This window comes from Bubalus kerabau, chromosome 13 (assembly GCF_029407905.1).
Source record: "Bubalus kerabau isolate K-KA32 ecotype Philippines breed swamp buffalo chromosome 13, PCC_UOA_SB_1v2, whole genome shotgun sequence".
In the NCBI taxonomy this organism is placed as follows: Eukaryota; Metazoa; Chordata; class Mammalia; order Artiodactyla; family Bovidae; genus Bubalus; species Bubalus kerabau.
In genome coordinates, this window is record NC_073636.1 from 47,491,278 (window position 1) to 47,512,443 (window position 21,166).

At 42.6% G+C, this 21,166-nt stretch overlaps 1 long non-coding RNA gene across 1 annotated transcript; it reads right to left on the bottom strand.

The window, feature by feature from the left end:
* Positions 1-10,971: 10,971 nt before the first annotated feature.
* Positions 10,972-19,392, bottom strand: LOC129624975 (uncharacterized). Its single transcript, XR_008701213.1, has 4 exons — positions 19,081-19,392; positions 12,831-12,936; positions 12,242-12,281; positions 10,972-11,182 (listed from the first exon to the last, which is right to left on the bottom strand). It is a non-coding gene; the product is annotated as an uncharacterized LOC129624975 (long non-coding RNA).
* Between the last annotated feature and the right edge of the window lie 1,774 nt (positions 19,393-21,166).

Here is a 21,166-nt window from a genome sequence, read left to right on the forward strand (position 1 = left end):
GTTGCCAATTCCCTCTCCAGGGAATCTTCCCAACCCAGGGCTCGAACCCAGTTCTCCCACATTGCAAGCAGACACTTTAACCTCTGAGCCATCAGGGAAGCCCAAACATTTATTGATATGTGTATCTCTAATAGCAGATGTGAGTGTCTCCAAATCCAATGATAAGTTTTGATCACCTTGCATTCCTCTACACAGCTGCTGACCCAGTCTTGTCAGATATCTGCAGGGACTAGAACCCTCACAGTGGGGTCCTAAATGCCTCTCTACATGTCTGTCTCAGGAATTTCACCTCTCCTGAATCTCTTTCCTTCCACCATCCCTTTGTCTTGAAAGCACCAGAATTTTTGTTGTTGTTCAGTCACTCAGTTGTGTCTGACTCTTTGTGATCCCATGAACTGCAGGACGCCATGCTTTCTATTCTTCACTATCTCCTGGAGTTTGCTCAAACTCATGTCCATTGAGTTGCTGATGCCATCCAGCCATTTCATCCTCTATCATCCTCTTCTCCTCTTGCCCTCAATCTTTCCCAGCATCAGGGTCTTTTCCAGTAAGTCAGCTCTTTGCATCAGTTGGCCAAAGCATTGGAGTTTCAGCTTCAGTATCAGTCCCTCCAATGAACATTCAGGACTGATTTCCTTTAGTATTGACTGATTTGATCTCCTTGTTGTCCAAGGGACTCTCAAGAGTCTTCTCCAGCACCAGAATTTGACAGCATCAATTCTTCGGTGTTCAGCCTTCTTTATGGTCTAACTCTCACATGCATACCTGATTACTGGAAAAACCATAGCTTTGACTATACAAACCTTTGAGGGCAATTGATCTCTCTGCTTTTTAATAGTCTGTCTAGGTCTGTCATAGCTTTCCTTCCAAGGAGCAAGTACCTTTTGATTTCATGGCTGCAGTCACCATCTGCAGTGATTTTGGAGCCCAAGAAAATAAAGTCTGTCAGTGTTGCCCTTTTCTCCCCACTTATTTACCATGAAATGATTGGATCAGATTCCATGATCTTAGTTTTTTGAATATTGAGTTTTAAACCAGCTTTTTCATTCTCCTCTTTCACCTTTATCAAGAGATTCTTTAGTTTCTCTTTACTTTCTGCCTTTAGGGTGGCATTATCTGCATAACTGAGGTTATTGATATTTCTCCCAGAAATCTTGGTTCCAGCTTGTGATTCATCCAGCCCAGCATTTTGCATGATCTACTCTGCGTAGAAGTTGAATAAGCAGGTTGATGATATACAGCCTTGACATACTCCTTTCCCAAATTTGATCCAGTCCATTGTTCCATGTCTGGTTCTACCTGTTGCTTCTTTACCTGCATACAAGATTCTCAGGGGCAGGTAAGGTAGTCTGAAATTCCCACCTCTTTAAGAATTTTCCATAGTTTCTTGTGATCCACACAGTCAAAGGCTTTAGTGTAGTCAGTGAAGCAGAAGTAGATGTTTCTATGGGATTCTCTTGCTTTCTCAACAATCCAACGGATGTTGGCAATTTGACCTCTGGTTCTTCTGCCTTTTCTAAGTCCAGCATGTACATCTGGAAGTTCTCGGTTCATGTACTGTTGAAACCTAGATTGAAGGATTTTGAGAATTACCTTGCTAGTGAGTGAAATGAGAGCAATTGTGTTGCAGTTGGAACATTTGCTGGCATTGTCCTTCTTTGGGATTGGAATGAAAACTGACCTTTTCCAGTCCTATGGCCACTGCTGAGTTTTCCAAATTTGCTGGCATATTGAGTGCAGCACTTTCACAGCATCATCTTTTAGGTTTTGAAAAAACTCAGCTGGAATTCCATCACCTCCACCTCCTTAGAAATGCTTCCTAAGGCCCACTTGACTTCACATTCCAGGATGTCTGGCTCTAGGTGACTGACAACACTATCGTGGTTATCCAGGTCATTAAAACCTTTTTTGTACAGTTCTTCCATGTATTCTTGCCCCCTCTTCTTAATATCTTCTGCTTCTTTTAGGTCCTTACCATTTCTGTCCTTTATTGTGTCCATCTTTGCATGATATGCTCCCTTGTATCTCTAATTTTCTTGAAGAGGTCTCTAGTCTTTCCCATTCTATTCTTTTCCTCTATTTCTTCGCAGTGTTCACTAAAGGAGGCTTTCTTATCTCTCCTTTCTATTCTTTGGAACTCTGCATTCAGTTGGGTATATTTTCTCCTTCCTCCTATGACTTTTACTTCTTTTCTTAGCTATTTGTAAGGCCTCCTCCAACAACTATTTTGCCTTGCTTCATTTCTTTTTCTTTGGGATGGTTTTGGTCAACACCTCCTGTACAATGTTATAAACCTCCATCCATAGTTCTTCAGGCACTGACTATCATATCTAATCCATTGACTCTATTTGTCACTTCTACTGTATAATCATAAGGGATTTAATTTAGATCATATCTGAATGGCCTAATGGTTTTCCCTACCTTCTTCAATTTAAGTCTGAATTTTGCAATAAGGAGCTGATGATCTGAACCACAGTCAGCTCCTGGTCTTGTTTATGCTGACTGTATAGAGCTTCTCCATCTTTGGCTGCAAAGAATATCATCAATCTGATTTCGGTATTGACCATCTGGTCATGTCCATGTATAGAGTTGTCTTTTGCGTTCTTGGAAAAGGGTGTTTGCTAAGACCAGTGCATTCTCTTGGCAAAACTCTGTTAGCCTTTGCCCTGGTTCATTTTGTACTCCAAGGCCAAACTTGCCTGTTATTCCAGTATCTCTTGACTTCTTACTTTTGGATTTCAGTCCCCTATGATGAAAAGGACATCTTTTTTGAGTGTTAGTTCTAGAAGGTCTTGTAGGTCTTCATAGAACTGGTCGACTTCAGCTTATTTGGCATTAGTGGTTGGGGCATAGACTGGGATTACTGTGATGCTGAATGGTTTGCCTTGGAAAAAACCGAAATCATTCTGTTGTTTTTGATATTGCACCCAAGTACTGCATTTTGGATTCTGTTTGACTATGAGGGCTACTCCATTTCTTCTAAGGGGTTCATGCCCACACTAGTAGATAGAGTGGTCATCTGAATTAAATTTGCCTACTCCCATACACTTTAGTTCACTGACTTCTAAAATGTTGATGTTCACTCTTGCTATCTCCTGTCTGACCACTTTCAATTTGCCTTGATTCATGAACCTAGAATTCCAGGTTCCTATGCAATATTGCTCTTTACAGAATTGGACTTTACTTTCACCACCAGACACATCCATGACTGGGCATCATTTCCACTTTGGCTCAGTCTCTTCATTCAGTCTGGAGCTATTTCTCCAACTTTCCCCAGTACCATATTGGGCACCTACCATCCTGGGGAGAGGGGGTCATCTTTCAGTGTCATATCTTTTGCCTTTTGATACTGCTCATGGGATTCTCAAGGCAAGAATGCTGAAGCGGTCTGCCATTCCCTTCTCCAGTGGACCACATCCTCTAGCTTCTACTATCTCCCAAAGTTTGCTCAGATTCATACCCATTGAGTCAGTGATGCTATCTAACCATCTCATTCTCTGAGGCCCCCTTCTCCTTTTGCCTTCAGTCTTTCCCAGCATCAAGGTCTTTTCCAGTGAGTTGGCTCTTCACATCAGATGGCCAAAATTTTGGAGCTTCAGCTTCAGCATCGGTCCTTCCAATGAATATTCAGAGTTGATTTCATTTAGAATTGACAGGTTTAATTTCCTTGCAGTCCAAGGGACTCTCAAGAGTCTCCTCTAACACCACAATTTGAAAGCCTCAATTCTTTGGCACTCAGCCTTCTTTATGGTCCAACTCTCACATCTGTACATGACTACTGGACAAACCATAGCTTTGACTATATGGACCTTTGTTGGCAAAGTGGTGTCTCTGCTTTTAATACACTGTCTAGGTTTGTTGTAGCTTTCCTTCCAAGGAGCAAATTTCTTTTAATTTCATGGCTGCAGTTACCATCAACAGTGATTTTTGGAGCCCAAGAAAATAAAGTCTGTCACTGCTTCCACCCTTTTCCCTTTCTATCTGCCATGAAGTTAGGGCTTCCCTGGTGACTCAGACATTAAGGAATCTGCTGGTAATGCAGGAGACCTGGGTTGCATCCTTGGGTCAGAAAGATCCCCTGGAGAAGAAAATGGCTGCCCACTCCAGTATTCTTGACTGGAGAATTCCATGGATAGAGGAGTCTGGTGGGCAACAGTCCATGGAGTCACAAAGAGTTGAACACAAACGAGCAATTAACACTTTCAACACTATGGGACCAGATGCCATGATCTTAGTTTTGTTTTTTTTTTTTAATATTGAGTTTCAAGCCAGCTTTTTCACTCTCTTCTTTAACCTTAACCAAGAGGTTCTTTAGTACCTCATCACTTTCTGCCATTAGAATGGTATCATCAGCATATCTGAGGTTGTTAATATTTCTCCCAGCAATCTTAATTCCAGCTTGTTATTCATCCAATCTGGCATCTCACCTGATGTACTCTGCATAGAAGTTAAATAAGTATGGTGATAATATACAGATTTGTCTGATACAGGAGTGCTGAAAGAGCTCCTAGGGGCCAAGGTTAAGACAATTTGAGCAACAACAAAAAAATAATATTGGATTATAATGTGAACAAAATAAATTCTCATGAATCTATACTAATATAAATGACTGAATACATAATATATAGCGGGGAAGAGACAGATCTCCTAGGAAGAAGAATTTCAAATAATTTATGCAGATACTCTGCCCTCAAGAGACTGGAGCATAACCTTCACTCCTTAAGTGTGAGTTTGCATTAGTGATATCTTTCCAAAGATGACAGATAGGGAGAAACCTGATAAATGTCACTTCAGCCAGGTGATTACAGTCAACATCAACAATGATAAATCATGTTGATAGTATGTACTACTGACATGATGTGAAGGAAACGGCATTTTGCCTCTGTGGTCTTCCTCTCCAAAATTCATAACTCAAGTCTAATTATGAGAGAAACATAAAGACAAACTCAACAGAGGTACATTCTACAAAATATCTGACCAGTACTCTTCAAAGCCATCAAGATGGTTAAAAACAAGAAAATTCTGAGAAACTGTCACAGCCAAGAGAAGCCTAAAAAAAACAAACAACTAAATAATGCTTCAATATTGGCTCATTAGTTGTAATAAAAGTACCACATTAATTTAAGATGTTAATAATAGAGGATAGTGGGTATGCGTTAGATGGCAACTGTCTTCTCAACTTTTCTGTAAATGTAAAACTTTTCTAAACAATCAAGTCTTGAAAAAATACAAGCAGCAGAAAAAGTATTTGCAATATATAACAGATAACAGATTTTACAGATTATTATGGATTATATGGATTATAGAAACAACTTCCATAATCAATGAGGAAAAGATAGACAAGCTGATAGGAAAATTGACGAAGGATATGAAAAGGCACACGAAAGACATACAAATGGCCAATAAACACAAGAAAAAATGCTTAATTCATAACAATCACAGAAATGCACATTACATTAAATATTGATAAGATAGTTTTTCCCTCATCAATTTAGAGGACTGATGATAGACACTCTTAGCAAGGCTGTGAGGAAACAATGAAAATGCATTCATATAAACTTGTGCAATTAAATATGAATTAACATGAGTGAATTTTTAAGAAAACTCAGAGGAAATAAAGGCACTATCCCGGACTTCCCTGGTGGCACAGCAGATAAGAATCCACCTGCCAATGCAAGGGACATTCTGTCTCTGGTCTGGGAAGATTCCACATGCCATGGAGCAACTAAGCCCATGCACCACATGCTGGGCCCACATGCTGCAAATACTGAAACCCATGTGCCTAGAGACTGCAGCACAACAGGAAAAGCCACCGCAATGAGAAGCCCGCTCACTACTGCAAAGGGTAGCCCCTGCTTGCCGCAGCTGGAGAAAACCTGTGAAAAGCAACACAGACCCAGTGCAGCCAAAAATAAATAAATAAGCACACACAGAGAAAAAAAAAAAGGCATTATCTCTTTGTCATCCTTTTGTCAGACTCTAAAGAAAAATATGATTCAAAAGTGTTAAATGAAAAAAAAGTGATTGGTGGCTATCCAATGGCCAAGAAGGACATAAAAAGGCATTCGATCTCATTCGTCATCAGGAAAATGCAAATTAAAACTACGATGAGATACTATCACGTACTAGAATGACTGACATTATTGAATGTCGATGAATAGAAGGAGCAACTAGACTGTCAGTGGAACTGGCACGATCCACTCTGGAAAACTCTTGGACAGAATCTATTCAGACTAAACATGCACCTGTTTTAAGGCCTAACAATTTCACTTCTTGGAAAATACACAACAGAAGTGAGGCTTTATGGTCACCAAATGACAAAAGTGGTCATGGCAGTTTTATCAGAGTAGTTACAAATTGGAAACAACCCAAATGTCCATGGATAGTATTGCTAAATGGAATAGCTAAATGGTACAGCAACCAAAAAGAACTATTGCCACATAGAATGTGAATGACTCTCACTGACTTCCTGCTCAGCAAAAGAAGCCAGATGCAAAAAAATACTTATCGTATGGTTCCATGTCTATGAAGTTCAAGGATAGGCAAAATTAAGATGATAGAAATTGGCATAGCAGCTTTGTGGGTGGGGGAGGTCCCTTGGAGAAGGCTTGAAACAGCCTAATGGGAGGAAGAGATGCTCTATATCTGCATCTGGATGGTGGTTACTCAGGTATAGACATAGGTAAAAACTAATCAAGTGCACACTTAAGATGCTTGAATTTTAATTGTAAGTTAATGGTTTTTCCAATGGTCATGTATGGATGTGAGAGTTGGACTATAAAGAAAGCTGAGCACCGAACAATTGATGCTTTTGAACTGTGGTGTTGGAGAAGACTCTTGAGAGTCCCTTGGACTGCAAGGAGATCCAACCAGTCCATCCTAAAGGAGATCACTCCTGGGTGTTCATTGGAAGGACTGATGTTGAAGCTGAAACGCCAATACTTTAGCCACCTGATGTGAAGAGCTGACTCATTGGAAAAGACCCTGATGCTGGGAAAGATTGAGGGCAGGAGGAGAAGGGGACAACAGAGGATGAAATGGTTGGATGGCATCACTGACTCAATGGACATGGGTTTGGGTGGACTCCTGGAGTTGGTGATGGACAGGGAGGCCTGGCGTGCTGCAGTTCATGGTGTCGCAAAGAGTAGGTCATGACTGAGCAACTGAACTGAACTGAAAAAGGAGGAAGTATGTGAATCTTTGACTATTAATTATTTGTACTCACTGCATCATGTAGAGATCAATTTTCAAAAAGAAATATTAAAACAAACGAATGATACATAAAATGTGGTCTATCCTTATAGCAGAATATTATTCAGCCATAAAAGGGAATAAAAATGAATGACTCTTTAAAATATTATGCTAAATGAAAGAAACCAAACACAAAAGTCCACCTAACTATATGATTCCATTTATATGAAATGTCCAGATTATGGGAATCCATAAAGGCAGAAAGTGTATTGATGATATCCAGGTGCTGTGGGAGGGAAGAATGGGGAGTGACTGTTAGTAGGCATGGGGTTTCTTTTCAAGGTGATGAAAATGTTCTGGAATTAGATAGTGGTGATGGTTGCATAGCTTCACAAATATACTGTAAATCACTGAACTATGTGTACACTTTGAAGGAATGAATTTTAGACTATATGGATTATATCTCCAAGGAAAAACAAAACAGAGATAAATAGCTTCAGAAGTCCCAGGAAAACGCAATAAGCAGAGCACACCTCTGTCACCAGGGTCAGCTTCATGGGCATGTGGACTGTGCAGCCATCAGAAGGGCCCTATGCTTGATTCAACGCTCTGCTATCACTGCTTTGAAATTCTTTTTTTTTTTAACGTGAGATATAAAAGTCAATTATATTGTTTTCAGGAGTATAACACAATGATTTGATATTTGTATATATTGTAAAATGATCCCCACAATAAATCTAGTTAACATCCATCACCACACATAGCTATACTTTTTTGGGGGGATGAGAATGTCTAAGATCTTCACTCTTAGTGTTCATCCATAAAAATGAATTAAATCTTGCCATTTGAGATAACATGGATGGACCTTGAGGACATTATGCTAAGTGAAATAGGCAGAGAAAGACAAATACCTTATGATCTCACTTACATGTGGAATTAAAAAATAAAAAACAAGGGACCCCCTGATGGCACATTGGTTAAGAATCCACCTGCCACTGCAGGAGACACGGGTTCAGTCCCTGGTCCAGGAAGATCCCACATGTCAAGAGACATCTAAGCTCATGCACCACAACTACTGAGCCCCCACGCAACAAGACAAGTCACCATGACGAGACCCTGTGCACAGAAACGAAGAGTAGCCCCACTTGCTGCAACCAGAGAAAGCCCATGAGCAGCAATGAAGACTCAGCACAGCCAAAGGTAAATAAGTAAAATTTAAAAATTTTAAAACTTAAATTAAAAAAAAGACAAGCTCACTGATCAGAGAACAGATTGGTCGTTATCAGAGGAAGGGGAAATGGATGTAAGATGTGTGAAGGGGATCAAAAGATACAAACCTCCAGTTATAAAATAAATAAACCATGAGGGGAATTTCATTCTTAGCAACTTTCAAATGTACAATACAGTATTATTAGCTATAGTCACTATGCATTCCTAGTCACATCACATTCCTAGGACTTCTTTTATAATTGGAAGTTTGTACATTAGAAAATTTCAATAATTTTTAACAAGGGCCCATATCATCATTTTACACTGGGCCCTGTCAAAGTAAGTGGCTGGTCCTCTGTGTCAAGATTTCATCGTTAAGGGGCTGAGGCTGGTGCCCACCTTCGGAGGTGGGGGCTGGGGAGCGGGAAACACACATAGGAAGTGTAGGACCACTTTTCCTTCCTCAGTTTGGGCCTGAGAACTTGGATGCCTGGACCCTGGCTCCAAGGGCTACCTTTCCATCCCCAGGGAAGCCTGAGGATAAGACTAAGCATCCAGAGGAGCTACCTGGGCCCTGGGCAGCCCAGAGGGCACAGCTGGGATCTGATGGGTACAGGAAAGAGGTTGCATGGGAGGCAGAGAAGGGGCTCCAGTGAAGGGGGAAGGCCAGGACAGTGGTGGGGAGTCATCCTTAAACCTGGGGCTCCCACTGCAGAGCATCCTGCCTCCCTCAGGGATCCACCAGATGAGCCCCAAGCCCCTCCAACTCCAGATTCTATAAGGATGAAAATACCGAAGGACCAAGATTGAGGCATCGATTGATTTCTTCTAGAGAGTTTGAAGCTAGCAGCCCAACATTGAAGAGGCTACCCAAGGAGAGGGCCTGAAAGGCTTCAAGCGGTTCCTCTGCAATTAGTGTCTCCTTGTTGGGTGGTGCTATTGATGCTGATGAGGGTAAAGCCCTGGAATGGAGAAGAAGCTGCTGCTGCTGCTGCTAAGTCGCTTTAGTCATGTCCGACTCTGTGCGACCCCATAGAAGGCAGCCCACCAGGCTCCCCTGTCCCTGGGATTCTCCAGGCAAGAACACTGGAGTGGGTTGTCATTTCCTTCTCCAATACATGAAAGTGAAAAGTGAAAGTGAAAGTGAAGTCGTGTCCGACTCTAGCAACCCCATGGACTGCAGCCCACCAGGCTTCTCCGTCCATGGGATTTTCCAAGCAAAAGTACTGGAGTGGGGTGCCATTGCCTTCTCCATGGAGAAGAAGGGAAAACCCCCAAAGAACCCTTGATTGGAAATTCTCTGGCAGTCCAGTGGTTAGGACTCTGTGCTTTCACTGCCGAGGGCCAGGGTTCAATTCCTGTTTGGTGTACTAAGATCTCAAGAGGTGAGGCCAAAAAAAAAACCAAAAACACCCTAGACATCTACTGTTTCTCTAGGGAAAGCACAGGGCCTGGGGTATGTGGCTACTGCCTTCTCCACTTGGGAGCTTAAGGAGTAGATATATGGAAAACTGATTTTGGTTGTTTATTTTAGGTCTTAATTAAATTACACAATTTCTCTTGTATCCACCCATCTTCTTATGCATTTTACTTGCTTCTACTGCTGCTGCTGCTGCTGCTGCTGAGTCGCTTCAGTTGTGTCCGACTCTGTGCGACCCCATAGACGGCAGCCCAGCAGGCCCCCCCGTCCCTGGGATTCTCCAGGCAAGAACACTGGAGTGGGTTGCCATTTCCTTCTCCAATGCATGAAAGTGAAAAGTCAAAGTGAAGTCACTCAGTCGTGTCCGACTCTTAGCGACTCCATGGACTGCAGCCTACCAAGCTCCTCCGTCCATGGGATTTTGCAGGCAAGAGTACTGGAGTGGGGTGCCATTGCCTCCTCCGTTGCTTCTACTAATCCATGACAATTTGAATAAAAAGCTTTAACATGTAAAATGAAGACATACAAATCAAATTATGGTTAGTATGCACCAAGCTCTATTCCTGTGGCTTGTTTAACCCTCACAGCCATATTAGACAGGCTCTATAATTATCCCCATTTTACAGAAGGGGAGACTGAAGCTTAGGGATTATGCATGACTGGTAGTGAGCAAGGGACCTACTTCATCAGTCTAGGTTAAAGGGTCATACTTTAACCTCCATGTCTCTTTGCTTTATTTATTTATTTGGCTGCTCTGGGTCTTAGCTGCAGCACATGGGACCTTTAGTTTGAGTATGCTCTTCGTTGCAGCATGCAGGATCTCTGAACAGGCATCAAACCTGGGCCCCCTGCATTGGGAGCATGGAGTCTTTGACACTGGACCACCAGGGAAGTCCCCCTGTTGCCTCCTTTTAATACATTTTAGGTGGTTAAGAATCTACCTTGCAATGTGAGTGACATCAGCTCCATCCCTGGTCCAGGAAGATCCCACATGCCATGGGGCAACTAAGTCCATTGGCCACAACCACTGAAGCCTGTGCACCTAGAGCTCACGCTCCGGAACAAGAGAAGCCACTGCAACGAGAAGCCCGAGCACCACAACTAGAGAGCAGTCCCCATCTCTGAAACTAGAGAAAAGCCCGTATACGGCAATGAAGACACAGCACAGCCAGAAATAAATACAATTTTCGCATTTAAAAATTTTTCATCAACAAGGTTGGAGAATCATCTCTTGCTGCTGGAGTCTTCAAGTGAAGGTCATGGCCCTGGTGTGCGGGCAGGAGACGCCACTTGGCTCCACACTGACACAGTCTCCACCCAAAGCAGAACCAGGTACAGACGGCATTTCTGGTCCCAGGTGCCCTGCCAAGAGGTTTGGAGAGCCCGGTGTCAACAATCTTGTGTTCAGCTTATAGGTCATAGAACCAATCCCTGTAACCACTCCCTGCTCGGTCCCCTGGCTTCCTCTCTATTTCCATTTATCAAATCCTCTCAGAGAAGAGAACAATGTTCAAGGCACACTCTTCCCCTAATTTAGGCATTTCCAGTTCACATGGGTCCTTGACCAGGCTTGGCTGAGAGGTAGATTGGGCTCTTTTACTGAGAAGGGCTTGCAGTTACTTTGAAGGAGTTTCCTGCCTCATCGGGGCATCTTCTTAAGATACTGAATGAACTGGTGGGGCTGGACCTGCTGTAAGTCCAGGAGGATCAGCTCAACCAGATTTGCATCCAACATGTCTCCCTCTGCCCACTACAGAATGGCTAATCAATCCTGAAAACCCTGAAGACTTAACCAGTCTTCAAAGACCAGGTGTCAGCTCTAGTCTTAGGTATAGACCTAAGAAGACAAAAGAGCTTTTCACCACATGGGGGACATTGCTTAGATCTGAATGAGGGATCTCTGAAAGACTTGCAAAGGCAAAGTCCAACACCATTTTCCTGGGATCCTCCCCTGGAGTGTAGCCAAAAGAGAGATTATGCCAAACCCCAGATCACTGTGCTCCTCTTACCAGCTATGTGTGCCCTTGGACAAGTCACTGACCCTCATGGTATCTCTGTTTCATTTGTAAAGTGGAGATAAAGACCTACCTCATATGTTGGTGTAAGATGTCAAAAGCTTAGGGGAGTATATAGAAAATAGTAAGTGCTCAACAAATATTAGTTACTACCCTGCTTCCATTACTTCTACACTCTTACTCAAATGCCATAGATATACCCATCATCTATCTTCTTTTTTTTTCCTCTGGATTTCCAGGAATAGTTTTCTAGGGGTGGGGAATTAGTCACTGATGATAGTTCTCCATCATACCCCAAACCAGAAGGATTGGTCCTATGAAATCTATTCTACAATGCAGTATTAACCCACTCATTTCTCAGTACTGCCAATGTCGCCACCTGGCCCGGGCTCTGCCATTATCTCACCTGGATATCTTCAACAGCCTCCCAACTGGCATCCTTGCTTCTGTTTGCACAAGGACAAAGATGGACAATTAAAACCATAAAAGCAACTCTCTCTCCTCTCTTCTCATCTCCTCCCCTCCTCCTCTTCTCCCTTCCTCTTTTCTTCTTCTTCTTCTCTCTCCCTCTCCTCCTTAAAACCTTTTCAAATCTTCCCACTGTACTGAGAATAAAATTCAAACACTTTATACTGGCCTGCAAAGCTCTGTACCTCTCTCTAGCTTCATTTGCCCCTTTTCCTGGAATAACTCTGCTTCAGCCATCCAGGTCTTCTGCTAAAACACAAGTTATTTCCAGCCTCAGGAACTTTGTTTCCTCATACTCCTCTCTCATTATCATGTGGGGAGCTTCTTCTCAACCTTCAGGTCTCAGCCCAAGTATTAGCTCCATTCCAGAATTTTCCATACCATCCTGCCTAAGTATGTTCCTTAGGGTGCTTCTTTATCTCAGCTTCTTTTTCCCTTCAGAGCACCTGTATCAGTCAGCTATTGCTGTGTAACAAACTATCTCAAAACTCCATGGCTTAAAATCACAATCCTGTATTATCACTCACAGCTGCAGTTTGGCTGGCTGGGCTCAGCTGGGCACAGCTGTGTTCCTCAGGGCAGGGCTATGGGTTGCTTGGGGGAGCATCTCAGCTCCACATGTCTCTCATCATCCTGCTAGAACCAGACATGTATGTTTTTTTCACAGCAATGGCGGAGGAGCAATAGAGTAAGCAGAAACGTGTAAGATCTCCTAAGACCTACGCTCAGAATTGACACACCATCTCTATCGCCAGAAACAGAGATTTAGAATAATATCCTGTGAACTGAGAAGGAACTTTGAGACAGCAAAACAAGGCAGGCAAATTCATAAAGTGAAATTATGAAGTTTATTTTTGATAACTTACCTACAGGCAGGATTGGGCAGATGATCCAGAGGCATTTGCTGCTGCACTCCAATATGCCAAAAAGGGTATGTTGCTGTTCAGTTGCTAAGTTGTCTGACTCTTTGTGACCCCATGGACTGCAGCACACAGGGCTTCCCTGTCCTTCACTGTCTCCTGGAGTTTACTCAAATTCATGTCCACTGAGTCAATAATGCTATATAACCATCTCATCTTCTGCTGCCCTTTTCTCCTTTTGCCTTCAATCTTTCCCAGCATCATGGTCTTTTCCAATGAGTTGACTCTTTGCATCAGGTGGCCAAAGTATTGGACCTTCAGCTTCAGAATCAGTCCTTCCAATAAATATTCAGAGTTGATTTCCTTTGGATTGACAGATTTCCTTTGGATCGCCTTGCTGTCCAGGGGACTCTCAAAAGTCTTCTCCAGCACCACAATTCAAAAGCATCAATTCTTCAGCACTCAATCTTCTTTATGATCAAACTCTCACATCCATACATGATTACTGGAAAAACCATAGCTTTGACTATCAGACCTTTGATGGCAATTGATGTCTCTGCTTTTTAATATGCTGTCTAGGTTTGTCATAGCTTTCCTTCAGCAAGCATCTTTTAATTTCATGGCTGCAGTTATCATCTGCAGTCATTTTGGAAATCAAGAAAATAAAGTCTGTCACTATTTCCACCTTTTCACCTACTATTTGCCATGAAGTGATGGGACCAGATGCTGTGGTCTTAGTTTTTTGAAACCTGAGTTTCAAGCCAGCTTTTTCACACTCTTCTTTCACCCTCATCACTTTCTGCCAATACAGCAATATCATCTGCATATCTGAGGTTATTGATATTTCTCTCAGTAACCTTGATTCCAGCTTGTAATTCATCCAGTCCAGCATTTCGCATGATGTACTCTGCTGCTGCTGCTGCTAAGTCACTTCAGTCGTGTCCAACTCTGTGTGACCCCATAGACAGCAGCCCACCGGGCTCCCCTGTCCCTGGGATTCTCCAGGCAAGAACACTGGAGTGGGCTGCCATTTCCTCCTCCAATGCATGAAAGTGAAAAGTGAAAGTGAAAGTGAAGTCGCTCAGTCGTGTCCAACTCTTCACAACCCCATGGACTGCAGTCTACCAGGCTCCTCCGTCCACGGGATTTTCCAGGCAAGAGTACTGGAGTAGGGTGCCATTGCCTTCTCTGATGTACTCTGCATAGAAGTTAAATAAACAGGGTGACAATATACAGCCTTGTGGTACTCTTTTCCCAATTTTGAACTAGTCCATTGTTCTGTGTCTGATTCTAATGGTTGCTTCTTGACCTGCATACAGGTTTCTCAGGAGATAGGTAAGTGGTCTGATACTCCCATCTCTTTAAGAATTTTCCACAGTTTGTTGTGATCCACAGAGTCAAAGGTTTTAGTGTAGTCAGTGAAGCGGAAGCAGATGTCTTTCTGGAATTCCCTTGCTTTCTCTAAGATCCAACGAATGTTGGCAATTTGATCTCTGGTTCCTCTGCCTTTTCTAAATCCTGCTTGTATATCTGAAAGTTCTTGGTTCAGGGACTGCTGAAGCCTAGTTTAAAGGATTTTGAGCATAATCTTGCTAGCATGTGAAATGAGCGCAATTGTACGGTGATGTGAACTTGACAAAATGGCACTGCCCTTCTTTGGAACTGGAATGAAAACTGACTGTCCTCTGGCAACTGCTGAGCTTTCCAAGTTTGCTGGCATTTGAGTGCAGCATTTTAACAGCATCATATTTTAGGATGAAATAGCTTAGCTGGAATCCCATCACCTCCACTAGTTTTGTTCATAGTAATGCTTCCTAAGGCCCACTTTACTTCATATTCCAGGATGTTTGGCTCTCAGTAAATGACCACACCATCATGGTTTCCAGACGTTTTCCATATAGTTCTGTATATTCTTGCCACCTCTTCTTAATCTCTTCTGCTTCTGTTAAGTCCTTATCACTTCTGTCCTTTATTGTGCCCATCCTTACATGAAATGTTCCCTTTTTATCTCCAATTTTCCTGAAGAGATTTCTAATCTTTCCCATTCTATTGTTTTCCTCTATTTCTTTGCACTGGTCATTGAAGAAGGCTTCTTATCTCTCCTTGCTATTCTCTGGAACTCTGCATTCAGGTGGGTATACCTTTCCCTGTCTCCCTTGCTTTTTGTATATCTTCTTTCCTCAGCTGTTTGTAAGGCCTCCTCAGACAACCACTTTATCTTGAATTTCTTTTTCTTTGGGATGGTTTTGGTCACTGACTCCTGTACAATGTTACAAACTGCTTCTTGAATCACAGCCTTGTCATAGTGAAGGGGCTTGCATAACTCAATTAAGTTATGAATGACGTGTAGGGCTACCCAAGACAGATGGCTCATAGTGGAGAGTTCTAACATAACTTGGTCCATGGGACGAGGGAATGGCAAACCGCTCCAGTATTCTTGCTGGGAGAACCCCATGAACAGTATGAAAGGCAAAAAGATATGACACAGGAAGATGAGTCCCCCAAGTCAGAAAGTGTCCAATATGCTTACTGGGGAAGACCAGAGGGCAATTACTAATAACTTCAGAAAGAATGACATAGCTGGGCTGAAGTGGAAATGATGCTTAGTTGTGGACATGTCTGGTGGTGAAAGTAAAGTCTGATGCTGTAAAGAACAATATTGCATAGGAACCTGGAATGTTAGGTCCATGAATCAAGGTTTTGGACGTGGTCAAGCAGGAAATGGCAAGAGTGAAAATAGATATCTTAGGAATCAGTGAAGTAAAATGGACCAGAATGGGTGAATATAATTCAGATGACCATTATATCTACTAATGTGGGTAAGAATCCCTTAGAATAAATGGAGTAGCCCTCATAGTCAACAAAAGAGTCCAAAATGCAATACCTAGGTGCAATCTCAAAAACAACAAAATGATCTTTGTTATTTCCAAGGCAAACCATTCAACATCCAAGTCTATGCCCCAATCACTAATGCTGAAGAAGCAGAAGTTACCAGGTCTATGAAGACTTACAAGACCTTCTAGAACTAACACCCAAAAAAGATGTCCTTTTCATCATAGGGGATTGGAATGCAAAAGTAGGAAGTCAAGAGATACCTGGAATAACAGGCAAGTTTGGCCTTGGAGTGCAAAATGAAGCAGGGCAAAGGCTAACAGAGTTTTGTTAAGAGAGCACACTGGTCATAGCAAACACCCTTTGCCAACAACACAAGAGAAATTCTACACATGAACATCACAAATGGTCAATACTGAAATCAGACTGATGATATTTTTTGCAGCTGAAGATGGAGAAGCTCTATATAGTCAGCATAAACAAGAGAGGGAGCTGACTGTAGCTCAGATCATGAGCTCCTTATTGCAAAGTGTTAGTCACTCAGTAGTGTCCGACTCTTTGTGACCCATGGTCTGTCCAAGGAATCCTTCAGGCAAGAATACTGGAGTGGGTTGCCATTTCCTCCTCCAGGGGATCTTCCCCACCCAGGGTTCGAACTCGCATCTCCTGAGGCTCCTGCATTGCAGACAGATTTTTTTTTCTGTTTTTACTACTGAGCCACCCGGGAAGCCCTTACTGCAAAATACAGGCTTAAATTAAAGAAAGTAGGGAAAACCACTTGGCCATTCGGGTACAATCTAAATCAAATCCCTTATGATTACACAGTGGAGGTGATAAAAAGATTCAAGGAATTAGATCTGGTAGACAGAGTGCCTAAGAACTATGTGAACTATGGAGGTTTGTAACATTATACAGGAATCATTGACCAAGACCAAAATGGGTATATAGGGATTTATAGAGCCTGAATCTAAAAACAGAATCTGACTACCGAGCAAGAAGCAAGTCAGCAATGACAGGAATTGGGACATTTTCTTCTCCCTGGGAGTCTTATGACCATTCACCATCTGCATCAGCAAAAGGCATTCTTCCAGTTTTCATACCAGATGAAAGCAAGGTTAAAAGATGATAGGCAACTTATTTGGCTTGGGCACATTCCTTGAGAGTAGGCTGAAGCTCAGTCACACAGAAAGGGGTGGGGGTTATGATGTGGGCCTAAGATGGGACTGACAAAATAAAGTCAGCGTGGCTCAACCACACATATATTCCATTGGCCAAAGCAAGTCTCATGTTTAAGCCCAAAGTCACGTTTTTCTTTCTCCCTTCTCTGCTAGAACATAAGCTCTGAGCAAGCAAGGCCTTTATCTGTCTTATGTATCTTCACCCAGAACAGTGTCAGGCATGTGACAGATGTTCAACCAGTCCTTTATACATGTGAATGAACTCCTGAACCAGAAATGTATGCTGAAATCCAAACAACATACTATAAAATCATCATGACTGTTGGCTTTTCAGAAATACCTCTGGTTGGAGATGGCCTTGGACACAAGCTTTTCTTATGATGGAGTTCTTTATTACTCATGTACAACTACACACTACTTATCAGCAGCTCTGGACATGGCCTGAGAACCACAAGAGCCACCTCGTGGTCCAAATGGCAGAGAAAGCCCGTGAAAGTGGCCCTGACCAAGACAAAGACCATGCAAGGTATTTTCCACCCTGGACATGGCAGAACCAATAAAGTTCAGAGCAGAGCCCAGCCCCAAACTCTCCTGGTCTCAAACTTAATTATTCTTCAGAGAAGGAGGTAGGAGCAGGCAGAGGTAGAGAGTGAGTTGCAGAGGTTGATGGGCTTCCCTTTGCACCTCTTGTGAAGAATGAGGTCCACAAGAGGTTAAAAGTCATGAAGAGCATCTAGGCATGTGTGAACACCAGCTCCTTGGAGTGAAGAGGCTTAGCTCAGCTGGTGATCACACCAAGCAACTCAGGATAAGGTCGCTGACCTCTCTGTGCTTCAGTATCTTCATATGAAACATGACACTAAAGCCTTTGCCACCCCAAAGGGCAAAACTGAGGAAGATACATTGGGTGAAGCCAACATTTCCACTGGAATCATGTGTTTCCCCCCAGGCTCAGAACCAGTGGATTCTAAAATTTTTCTGATTAGATATACACTCAGTGAGCATTCTTAATATATGCTAATTCTTATTTGTAAATTACATAAATGTACTTTTGAATATTGTTAGTGGCCTCTTGCACTTTTATTATTCATATTATCTTAGATCTATGTTTTTCGGCAGTAATTTTTAAGACTTTTAGGTTTTTTTGTGCTCTTAAATACTTTAAAAATACCTTTAAACACTAATGTTAGTGCCCTCTTGCACTTGCATTATTCATACTATCTGATTGATTGATTGATTGATTTTTTGCAGTGATTTTTTTTTTTTAAGCTTTTTAGGATTTTTGGTGAGCGCTTCAGTAAAACTAGAGGAGGGCATCAGCAACCCACTCCAGTATTCTTACCTGAAGAATCCCATGGAAAGAGGAGCATGGCAGGCTACAGTCCATAGCGTCTCAGAGTCGGACATGACTAAAGTGACTTAACAAGCACATGTGCTCAGTAAAACAAAGTAACACTTCATGTCACTTATATCATCCTTACCAAGGCACTTTACTAAATGTTCTAAAGATGTTTAATTCCCGTAGTATCACCATGAGATGGGCCTTAATATTATTCCCATTCAAATGATGAAGAAATGAAAGTAGACCATGAGTAAGCCAGGGCTCAAAATAGCAGAGTGAGGATTCGAACCTGAGCAGTCTGGCTCAGAAAGCATCAAAACACACCAGGACGTGTCAAAAGCTTTGATGTCCCAAACACTGAGCCCAGGGAGGGTGTCAGCAGCAGCCTCTTCAAGGCATGAAGCTCCCACGTACTCTCAGAGTGTCCCTTCTGCTTTACTTGTGCAGCAAGCTAGGGAGCTGAGATACAAACCAAGAAAGGGCACAAAGATCAAAGTGTCACTATTTTAAGAATTTAAATAATTCAATTATTTCTATTAAAATAGAGGTTATAGTCTTGTCCTACCTCACTTTGGAAGCCACTACTCAGAAGAGGTGTGGAAGTAGATGTAACACAGCGTCGGGACCACCAAGGGGCGCCATAAACCAACCGGCCCTGATCAGCAAGCGCCAGACCTGTTGACGGCACTCACGACCTGAACGCCTTTCTGCCGAGTTTGCCTTGCTCCTTAGCCATCAGACTCATCCAGTTTGAAAGATGGGCCTGTCTTAATTCCAAATCCTTCTCAGCGCTAGGCCTGGGAGGACGGAAAGCCTGGGTGTTAATCTCTGCTAATACCCGGATGGGGCAATGACCATGCAAATCTCAGGGAGTTCCAGAGCTAGAAGGTAACACAAGGGGGCACTGCCCTCACCTGCTTCCTCCACATCTACCACCTCCTGGAGATAGATTTTTAAAAGATCTTTTTTAATGATTTCAGGGGCTTCCCTGGTGGCTTAGACAGTAAAGAATCTACCAGCAATGGGGGAAACCTGAGTTTGACGCCAAGGGTGGGGAAGATCCCCGGAGAAGGAAATGGTTACCCACTCCAGAGAATGTTCAAACTACCATACAACTGCACTCATTTCACACGTTAGCAAGGTAATGCTCAAAATCCTTCAAGCTAGGCTTCAATAGTACATGAACCAAGAACTTCCACCTGTACAAGCTGGGTTTAGAAAAGGCAGAAAACCAGATATCAAATTGCCAACACCCACTGGATAGTAGAAAAAGCAAGAGAATTCCAGAAAAGCATCTGCTTCGTTGACTACACTGAAGTCTTTGACTGTGTTCAATTCAAACTCAGTTGTGTCCAACTCTTTGCAATCCTATGGACTGCAGTACGTCAGGCTTCAAGAGATGGGAGTACCAGACCACCCTACTTGGCTCCTGAAAAACCTGTATGCAGGAGAAGAAGCAACAATCAGAACCGGATATGGAACAGTGGACAGGCTCAAAATTGGAAAAAGACTCCGACAAGGCTGTATATTGTCACCCTGCTTATTTAACTTCTGGGCAGGGTACATCATGCTAAATACAGGGCTGGGTGACTCACAAGCTGAAATCAAGATTCCCAGGAGAAACAACAACTTCAGATATGCAGATGATATCACCCTAAGGGCCGAAAGCAAAGAAGAACTAAAGAGCTTCTTGATGAAGGTGAAAGAGGAGAGTGAAATAGCTGCCTTAAAACTCAACATTCAAAAAACGAACATGATGGCATCCAGTCCCATCCCTTCATGGCAAATAGATGGGGAAAAAATGGAAACTGTGACAAACTTTATTTTCTTGGGCTCCAAAATCACTACAGATGGTGACTACAGCCATAAAATTAAAAGACACTTGCTCCTTGGAAGAAAAACTATGACAAACCTAGGCAGCATATTAAAAAGTAGAAATGTCGTTTTGCCAGCGTCTATATAATCAAAGGTCTATATAATCAAAGCTATGGTTTTTTCAGTAATCATGTATGGATGTAACAGTTGAACCATAAAGAAGGCTGAGCACCGAAGAATTGATGCTTTTGAACTGCGGTGTGGGAGAAGACTCTTGAGAGTCCCTTAGACAGCAAGGAGACCAAACCAGTCAATGCTAAAGGAAATGAACCCTGAGGTTCATTGGAAGGACTGATGCTAAAGCTCCAATACTTTGGCCACCTGATGCAAAGAGCCAACTCATTGGGAAGGACCCTGATTCTGGGAAAGATTGAGGGCAGGAGGAGAAGGGAGCAACAGAGGAGGAGATGGTAGAATGGCATCATCAACTCAATGGACATGAGTTTGAGCAAACTCCAGGAGAGAGTGAAGGGGAAGCCTGGTATTCTGCAGTCCATGGGGTTGCAAAGAGTAGGACACAACTGAGTGACTGAACAACAACAACTCACTTCAGTATTCTTGCCTGGAGAATTCCACGGACAGAGGAGCCTGGCCTGGGAAACACCTGTTAGGACATTCTGCTTAAAAAAAAAAAAAAAAAAGAAACCCTCTAACCCACACACTCAGGCATCATCCAAACTTCTGAGGTTAACATGAATGACTTTTGGCTTTGGGACTGCATGTGGGACCCTAACCTTGACTGTCCAAGGTGGCCTCTGAGGCTGGGCAGATGCAGA